Source organism: Suricata suricatta, chromosome 5 (genome assembly GCF_006229205.1).
Source record: "Suricata suricatta isolate VVHF042 chromosome 5, meerkat_22Aug2017_6uvM2_HiC, whole genome shotgun sequence".
NCBI classification, from domain to species: Eukaryota; Metazoa; Chordata; class Mammalia; order Carnivora; family Herpestidae; genus Suricata; species Suricata suricatta.
The window spans coordinates 142,630,131-142,640,320 of NC_043704.1; positions in this window are offsets into that span (position 1 = coordinate 142,630,131).

The following is a 10,190-nucleotide window of genomic DNA, read 5'->3' on the forward strand; positions in this document are numbered from 1 at the left end:
TGCCCCTGTTAAGTGTAGGTAGAACCTATAAATAAGAGGGAATATCACACTTGTGATTAGGTTACTAACCCATTGACTTGAAGTTAATCAAAAGAGAGATAATCCTGGATTGACCTGATTTGATCAAGTGGAAGAAGGTGATAGAACAGAGAGGAGAGCTCCTTAGTCCTGAAGAAAAGGAACAGCCATATTGTAAACTGCCTACAGAGCTGAGGTCAAGGACCTGAAAGAGGCTTCTGGTTGCTAATAGAGGTCCCTGGCTGGGAGCTAGTAAAAAAAGGGGGAGGGGAGTTAAACTCAGTCACACAAGCACAAAGAAATTAAATCTGCCAACTGATCAGTAAAATGAACAACTTTTGGGGAACCTGAGTGGCTCAGTAGGTTGAGTGTCTGACTTTGGCTCAGGTCATGATCTCATGGTCTGTGAGTTCAAGTCCCATGTCGGGCTCTGTGATGACAGCTCAGAGCCTGGAGCCTGTTTCAGATTTTGTGTCTCCCTCTCTCTCTGCCCCTCCCCTGTTCATGCTCTACCTCTCTCTCAAAAATAAACATTTAAAGCATTTAAAAAAGAAAATAAAATAATAAAGTAAAATGAACAACTTTTTCCAAGCTCACCAGCGGTGAGCTGAGGATCCCGCAAAGCCCTGGGTCCTGGCCCATGGACATTGTAAGATGGCAAATACGTATGTTGTTGTAAGGCACTAAGTTTGTAGTAATTTGTTATTCTGTAATAGAAAGCTGCCAAGCATCTGAGCAATTCCAAAGCCTACTTCCCATAGAAGACATGCAAAAGCCAGCGTAAGAAGAAACAAAGGCAAACACACCCCACCCTTCTCTCCTGACACGTACATCTACACTCACACACACAAACACACAAAACTGAAAACACATATCCACCGCGGAAAACGGTAGAAGGACAGTTCCTGTAGTCTGTTCCAGAAGAAGTAACAGTTCCCATAAAAACGCTGCCCTGACCACCTCTCAGTCCAAGCAGAGATTTGGAGATTTGAATTTTAGAAGAAAGATAGGAAAATAGACTAAAGGATGATTACCTTCCCCATCTAATTGTCTCCAGCAATATAGAGAGGTTTAGACAGAGTGGTGACAAGAAGGAGAAAGAGAAATAAGATGAGAGGCAAGAGAAAGAGGAGGAGGGAGGAGGAGGAGGAAGAGGAGGAGGGGGAAGAGGAGGAGCGGGAGGAGGCAACTACAGTAAGATTTTCAGGGAGAAGGCAGCAGGGGGAAGAGACGCTCATGAAGTTTAAAATGATAAATTTACAATTATTATTTTATGTGTAATAAATTATGCTGCATAGAGTCAACTGATCCTCATAGTATATTTTTGCTGAATTTTGCTGAACTCTTGTACTCATGACTAAACTATGGTTGCAATTAATAAACAAGTTCCCACATGAGTGTTCATTGATATTTTATTTTATTAAATAAGATAAAGTAAAGCCACAAAGATAGTCATTTGTAAGTAAACTGAACAACTTCTTTCTGAATAGGATAGTAGTTTCCAAATACTGAAAACAGAGAGGGAGGCAACCCATAAGAGACTCGTAAGTACAGAGAACAAACTGAGTGATGGAGGGAGGTGGGTGGGGGGTGGGCTAGATGGGTGATGGGTATTAAGGAGGACACGTGCTATGGTGAGTACTGCGTGTTGTATGTATGTGATGAGTCACTAAATTCTACTCCTGAAACCAAACCAAAACAAACCAAAACAAACCAAAAAATATTTTCAATTATCTGTGCTAATCACAATGTAATGGCAAAAGACACAACACATTTGAATTTTACCTGCATTATTAATAGTCTTCTCCATCACTTCACTGAGTGTAGATCATCAACAAAACAATAAGTCAGTGCCTAATCTGTAACATTTGCCAATTTGCATGATGCAAAAACTCTGATCATGACCAATGTCAAGCAACAATGTGATGTCATTGGATGCAAATGTCCTAAGTCACCTCAATAGCGTGGATTATAGTAAACAGAGCAGAGTTGTCAGGAAAGGTGAGTTTTGAAGATGTATTGCCTTCTTTTTATAATGTAAGATGTTTATAGATAAACTAATTTAATTTTTCATGATGGCCATGTTTCTTAACAACTGTCTCACAAAAATACTGAATATTTAATAACCTATTCTTCCGGCTGGTATAAGTAGGTTCCAGCCTCCCAGTGCTTCCCTCTTGACTCTACCCCTCTGGCTACACAAACAACACCTTTAAGTATTAAATTATAAAAAAATAAAAACAGTTTCCAACTGGATTGGAAAGGGAGTCAATGAGAATTCGCCCACTGTGTTTTAAACTTAGACGCCACTGCTTAGTTAAGCATTTCCAGTAGAAAAGAGACATAAAAGAGAGAGGGGGCCATAATGTATCTCTCCAAGCATGGACATTAAAATAATAAGGAAGAGACATACAATATGGCAAAAATATAGGAAGACTTTGTTCTGGATGACAATATAAGCCTTCATTAAAAAAAGGAAAACTTTCTAGAAGTGCTTCAGGCCATAAATAAACTAAATGAGACCATGAATTTAAGAAATAAGGGTTTGAAGATAAAATTTTTATTCAAAGCAAGAAAAAATGAACAGGATGAGATTAAGATGTCTATTTCATTATTAAATATGAAATATTTAATAAATATAATTATTTAAATATTAAGTATCATTTAATAATTAATTATCAATCAATATATTACTAAGTAATAAATATCCTTATTTAAATATTATTTAGTATTGTTAAATATGAAATATTTAATAAATATCATTATTAAAGAAAACTGAGGACAAAAACTTCATAATAAACAAATCATATATTATATGTATATGTGCATATATATATATATATATATATATATATATAATTCTTAAATAAATAAGCATGGATGACAACCAACTACTGACAAGGAGAAAAAGCTGAAGTACAGAAAGAATATAGGATACAGAGAAAAAATACTGATATATTAATATAATTACAGAAAATAGATATCATAGTGGGTAAAGGTGTCCACCAAAAATATAATTGGTGTCCTTAATGAAGAAAAACCCTCAAAATGAAAGAGTAAATATGTAAATGTCGTACTAGAATATATTCCTGAAATGAATGGAAAACTAAGTAGCAAATTAAAAGGAAAACTGACAGGAACTGATATGTCACTCCATAAAGACATGTTCCAGACAAATACTGACAACACCAAATGCTGACATGGATGTGGAGCAACTAGAACTCTCATGCAGTGTTGGTAAGAATACAAAATAGTACATCCATTTTGGAAGACACTTGTGGTTTCTCATGAAACTAAAGATATTTTTACACAATTCAGCAATTTCACTCCTTGGTATTTACCCAAATGAGTTGAGGACTTATATCCCCACAAAATCCTGCACCTGGAGGTTTATAGAAAGCTTTATTCATAGTTGCAAAAACTTGGAAACAACAGAGATGTCCTTCAGCACGTGAGTTGACAAACTGTGAAATGTCCAGACAATGTACTATTATTCACCACTAAAAAGAAATGAGGCATGAAAAGACATGGAAGAAACTTAAATACATATTACTAAGTGAAAAAGGCGAACCTGAAAAGGTTACTTACTATATGATTCCAACCATATGATATTCTGGAAGAGATAAACTATGTTGCTGTGAAAATACAGTTATTGCCAAGAGTTAAAGTGGAGGGAGGGATGAATAGGTAGAACACAGGGGATTTTTAGGGAGACCATTCTGTATGATGCTCCAAGAGTGGATACATGTCATTATGCATTTGTCAAAACCCACAGTTTATATAACACCAAGAGCGAACACTTACATAAACTACAGACCGAGGGTGACAATGATGTGTCAATGTAGGTTCATAGATTGTAACAAATGTACCACTGTTGAGCACAATGTTGATAATGGGGCTGGCTATACTTCCTGCTCCATGTTGCAACAGGCTAAAACTGCCCTAAAAACAGTCAACTTAAAACAGAAAATAAAATTGTAAGTCTAGATATATTATGAGAGTATTCGTTCTTTCTGATCACAAACTGAGATGTACCAAGAGAGAGAATGAAGTATTTTTATGAATTGTAGAAAGTAATGTATTATATAGTTCACCAAAAGACCAATTGATTCTAATGAGTGATAATGAATGTAGGAATGAACTCTTTTAGTAAAAGCATTTCAAAAGTGGAGGACACAGCATTTGCCTTTGGTATCGAATGTTGTCTTCATTGTGGTCCTAACTGAACCTTTCCTTTCCTTTCATGGTTTAACAAATACAGAGGCTTCTTCTCGAGCCTGGACTGATTACAGACTCACACGTTTAGACATAATTCTAAGGAGTTCATTCTATATAGGAGTATCTATTATCTCCAGCTACCATTAAGAATTCTATGTTGTTACTGAAATAAGAGATTCCTTTTTTTTTTTTTTTTAATAAATGTTTGTTTTCGAGAGAAAAAGCACAAGCAGAGGAGGGACAGAGAGAGAGGGAGACACAGAATCCGAAGCAGGCTCCAGGCTCCGAGCTGTCAGCACAGAGCCCGATGCGGGACTCAAACTCATAAACCCCTGAACTGAACTATCGGATCATGACCTGAACCAAAGTCGGACGCTCAACCGACCGAGCCATCCAGGCGTCCCTCAGTTAGGTATTTTTAATAAGACAATGCCAAATGAGGAAGGAAATGTAAATCTGAGGAGTCAATGGGGTTTTGAACACTGCGGCTCAGGGTGTACCCGCATCCTTAAGACTGTTCTCAGACTTAGGGAAATCATCGTATATATAAAAAGTTTTATTTAATGTAACATGAAATTATTAGTATCCCCCTGTCTACTTGTGTGAATAATAGGTAGCAGCTAAAGCCAAATCGAAATAACAAAAATTCTCTTTTATTTATTTTTTTCTAAATGTGAGGCATTGCACGAAGAACTTGATAGATGTTTATCTTATTTATTCTCTTCACCTACAAATTAGTAATTAATCCCAATCCTCTTTTTTTAAATAGGTCACCAAAGATCAGAGAGGATAAGTAACCTGTCCAAGGTTGCACAGAAAGAATGTGGAAGGTCAGTTCTTGAAACTATTTGTGCCTAAGTAAAAAATGTGTGTTACCCATTTTATTATCAGTCTTCCAGTTCCCTTGTTATCTCTTCCTTAGGCTACCTTATTAAAGATAGACATGTTGAAACCAACATGTCTAGAGTCTTCGTTTGATGGTTTAGATTCTTTTTCTGTTTTTTTTAATTTAATCCCCACAATAATTTTGTGAGAATATTCCTGATTTACAGCTGAAAAAAACTAATAAATCTGTTAGGCTTAGGTGCTGACTAAATGTAGTTTGCCCAAGATAATTTTCCATGTGATTTGAACTGGACCTGCTTGACTCTAAATCTCTTGTTTATTCTGTTAAATATTGTTTCATTATGCTAAAAAGGGTGTCACTAAATTTTAAGGACATGTAATTTCCAAGGCCAAGCTGCTAACATGGGACTTTACTGAATAATTTATTTTCTCGCTATACCAGAACACGTACTTTTTCTCTTCTACCTCCAAAATTCAGGGACAAACGAACAACATTAATGTAAAATGCCCTCAGGAATCAGCACAAAAACTCCTATTTAAGAGTTGTCAGAAGTTTGAAAATGGCGGCAGGCCAGCAGAACGCAATTCTTTTAGAATCTTATCCCAGAGTCTCAGAAATTCTTCCCAATTTTGAAACCTTGGAGAGTTGGCGCATTGAAGCGTAGCAATGTCTTTTCATTTGTGGCAAGATGGCTGCTTCCCCGTCATCGGACACCCTGCCAAAATGAAGGGCTTTATGGATGTAATGAAGATTCTCTCAATCTTGTTGCTTTAGACTCTAGCACAGACTTGAACATAATTAGTGGGCCACCCTAGAAGTGATGGGCTCCTTTCTGCCAACAAAGCTCTTTGGAGGCAAAAATTTGCCTCTCCTTAGGAACATCAAACTCTTCAACTCAGTAATGATGGGTGGGAAGAGCATGGTCTGAAACAGATCAGTAAGAACCAGATTCTTGAACCCGTAATCCCATTTTACTGCTTAGAAAGCAAAAGGTCTATGAGAGTGATGACTTCACTCTTCACAGCAAAAGCCCGGAGCGGAAATGTCTCATTGACAAGACCCCTGTGACTATGAACCCCCTTCCGCTCCCCTCACCCCACTGGCAAATATATCCTGCTGTCCTACGCTCCTCCTTGCTAGTGGCTGTGCTTGGAATTTCTGGAAATCGCTTTCCTCCTTAATAGGAGACAGCTAGACTGTTAGATGAAGCTATCCTTTTATCCACTTTGCTTTATGGAGTAATTGTTAAAACAACCCACGTTCACTGCAGAAAATCCTGAAAAGATGAACCCAAGTATGTAGATGTTAAAAATTGCCTTACGGGATAAAAGTCAGAGAGGAACTCTCTCAGAAAGGGTAGAGAGGAAGGTAGGGGGTAATACTGACAAAAAGAGACACAGTGGAGACTTCTGGGTCGCTTAGCATGATTTATATCTTGATGTGGGTGATGACGACATGGGGAAGACATGTTTAAAAAATTAAGTGATACAGTTTAAACACTTTACTATATACTGTACCTTAACAAATACTGAGCGTTTAAAATCATTCATCACCTCAAAACTCAGAGCTACCTTTACATTTTGGAATATTTTTTTTCATATCTAACTGTACACACACACACACACACACACACACATATATATGACAGCATGCACACATGCACTTGGTCTGAAATTCAATTTTTATCTAAAATATGTCATCTACTAAATAATTTTCAACTTGAAAATATTCATAGATAAAACAAAGCTCTATGCAGAACAAATGGATACCACCTCTGCTCTCACCGAGAGATATTAGCTCTCTTGAGCCATGCTTTTATTCAAGAAAGGTTTTTTTGTTTTCTTTTCCTTTTTCTTTTCTTTTCTTTCTTTTCTTTTTCTTTCTCTTTTTTCTTTTCTCTTTCCTTTTCTTCTTTCTTTCTCTTTCTCCTTTCTTTCTTTCTTTCTTTCTTTCTTTCTTTCTTTCTTTCTTTCTTCCTTCCTTCCTTCCTTCCTTCCTTCCTTCCTTCCTTCCTTCCTTTCTTTCAGTCTGCAGGAGTTCTGCTCTGATTGTATTTATTTCTGAGGTCTTCTACAAAGTTTATGATTCCATTTCCTCCAGTAATTCAAAAGCCACTAAGAGTGTTGAAATTACCAGCAGGAAGAGATGTGGTGGAAGGAAAAGAAGAGAAGCCCATGGAAGAGGAGTCTGACTCACACAGAGATGATGGGCTGGGCTTCACTTTCTCAGAACTTGGAATTGGGGATAGGCCAAGTTTAACCTAATTTCCTTGTGCAGCAGGGCTCCAGGTGACATCTGAATTGCATAAGCAATTAACTTTTCTTCCTAGCCTATAACGTTATATAGAAATCCCTAAACCAGTAACCCAAAAAAGAATCTAATTTTGCAGAAGCATCCAGATTTTCTGGCAGAATGGACTTTATTTTGAAACTGACATTGATTTATCCAGCGATCTCCAACATTGGACTCTTAGCAAGTGGGAACATTCCATAGTCATCACATCACCCATGGGTCCATTCTAATCATGCCTCTCCCTAGTGGATATTTGCGTCCAGTCCAGTTCTCTAGACGTCGCCCTAGAGACATGGACTTGTGTGCTGGTAGTTTATTAAGAAAGCTTCCAGGAGAATCCTGTAGGGCAGGAGGAAACAGGAAAGGGAAAGATAGTGTGGCTTCTGGCAAAGTCCCAGCCTCGAACTGAGCCTGTAGAAACTCTGGACACCAAGTTATGTGTCACCAATGGCTGTCCTCGAGGCACAAGAGTGAGGCTCTCACAAATAGCGGGAGTCGATCCTAGGGTGGGGGTCTTCCCTAGAGATTGTCCTCTCCCAAGCACCTCCAGACTTCCATGTAAAGTGGTGGCTGACGTCATTGTGCAGTGGTAGCATGTCGGACTCCAGATTTCCATGCAAAGTGGAAAAGTGGCACCATTGGCCTAAGGGGCATCCTCTGAAGGGAGCTGTAGGAGGCCCTCCACCCCCCACACTGGAAGCAAAGGCACACACAAGCTGGAGGAAGGAGGCTGAGTAAAAGGGACCCTGGGGACGTGGGTGGAGCATGGAGGGTCTGCTGCAGTGACCATGACACGTTCCTGTTTTAACTCTGTGTCATAATTCGCCCCAGAGGAGGAGGAAGCCACCCTCACTATGTGACCACAAATGTCTCTTTTGTTGTCTCATTTTCAATGACCAAGTTACATCATTTCCATGAATGATTTTACCTCTACGTTGAAGGCATTTGCTGCTCCTAAAAGCCTTCATCTCTACGGAACAACCTGGAGGGGCCTTGGGAGGGTTTTGTTATTCTCCTTTTACAGCTGAAAGAAGCGAAGTCTCACATATGAAAACCCATGTCTCTACAAAGTCCATTCTTGTCCCTTCCCTGCGTTCTCAGTCTGTGTGTTGAAAGGAGACATCTAAGGTTCCTGGGGATGCCACCTACACAGCGCTGGCTGGGGGCCATTCCCAGAGGCACCATTCACCCAGAATACCCAGTGCAAGGCGCCCCCTGGAGGTGTGTAACTCCACATGTTTACCCCCCATTCTGAAAGTGCCAGCATCAATAATGAAGTTTCTTTGCGAAGAAGGAAGGTGAACTTTCAGTTCTTTGGCCCTACTTAAATCTTTCATTTTCGAAGTCAAGCAACGTCTTGATCAATACTTCCATGGTTTTCACCTATTTCCCCAATTTGAAAACCTTAGACTTCCCTCTTCAAATATTAAGGTTTGGCCTCCTAAAGGGACTATATTATTACAAAATCATTGTATCTTCTCTGACTCTCCATCAAGAAGGTACAGTAAAACCTTGGGTTGTGAGGAGCTTGTTCTGCGAGTGTCCCACAAGATGACCAAACATTTCTAATAAATTGTAACCTGATAAATGAGCAATGAAATAGTACGTAATGCTGAGTGTCACATGATCCCAAATGAGCCAAATAGTTCTCTCTTGTGGGTGTTGGATCATCAATGCAATGTCACATTTCCGTGAAATCCTCCAAAGGAGGCAAAAGCAAGTATCATTGGATAGTTTCCGTGTTTGCGCAAAAAGAAAGATTCCATTGGCCAATAGAATGCAGCAATTCCCTTAGTGACAATGAAAGTCATCCTACACAACAACCCTCCTGTCTCTTGTCCCCACTCACACCAGCCAGGAAGGTTTTCGAAGGTAAGTGCAGGTTAATTTGTATATTTTTCTTTATATTTTGTATTTGCTTTCTTTTCTTTCTTTATTATTTTACAGTATTGTAATCACTTTTATATGACTACTTTAGAGTTGTGGAACCAATCATCTGAGTTTCCATTATTTCTTATGGGGAAATTCGCTTCAATATACAAGTGCTTTGGATTACAAGCATGCTTCCAGAACAAATTATGCTTGTAAACCAAGGTTTTACGTTATTTTGCATTTTATAGCGTGAAAGCATTTGAGGGACATTGCCTCTGTTTTCACATATTTTGAACATATATTCTAAAACTATAAACTTTTACCCCTGAAATACTTAAATGCCTCCTCTCCTATTGTTTCTGAGACTTGATGGAATAGACAGACCCTGTTTTCTATCCCAGCACATACCCTAAGAGTTCCTTTACTAACAGTCTTGTCTGAGTCATAATGAGAGAAAAGTGGGCAGTATGATGATGCAGGTGTATATACAAAACCCCAAATGTGATAACTTTGGAGATGCCTTCAAAAAGCATGCTACATGCTGCGGACTACTCAGAGCTTTATTCTCTTAACATAGGAGAGCCCCTTGCAAGGTCAAGTCTGCCACAGTATGTCACAGTCCTTGGCAGGGACTTAAGTTTCGGTATCTCAGTTTCCTTATCTGTAGAATAGGAAAAGAATTTCTACTTCTTAGAGCCCCAAGTGACCATGTTTGTAAAAGCACTTCATTTAGCTATAACCCACTGCCCGCATATAAAATAATCATCGCCACCACATATATGGGCACAGGTACATTTGTATGTATGCAGGAATTGACTAGTGTTCTAGAAGGCACGTTGCACTAGGCACCAGGGATGCTGTGCTTTTCCGCTGGCTCTCCTCCTTAGAAGCAGCTTGCCATGAACACAGATAAGCCTGTTTTCATCTGTGGATTGCAATTTCT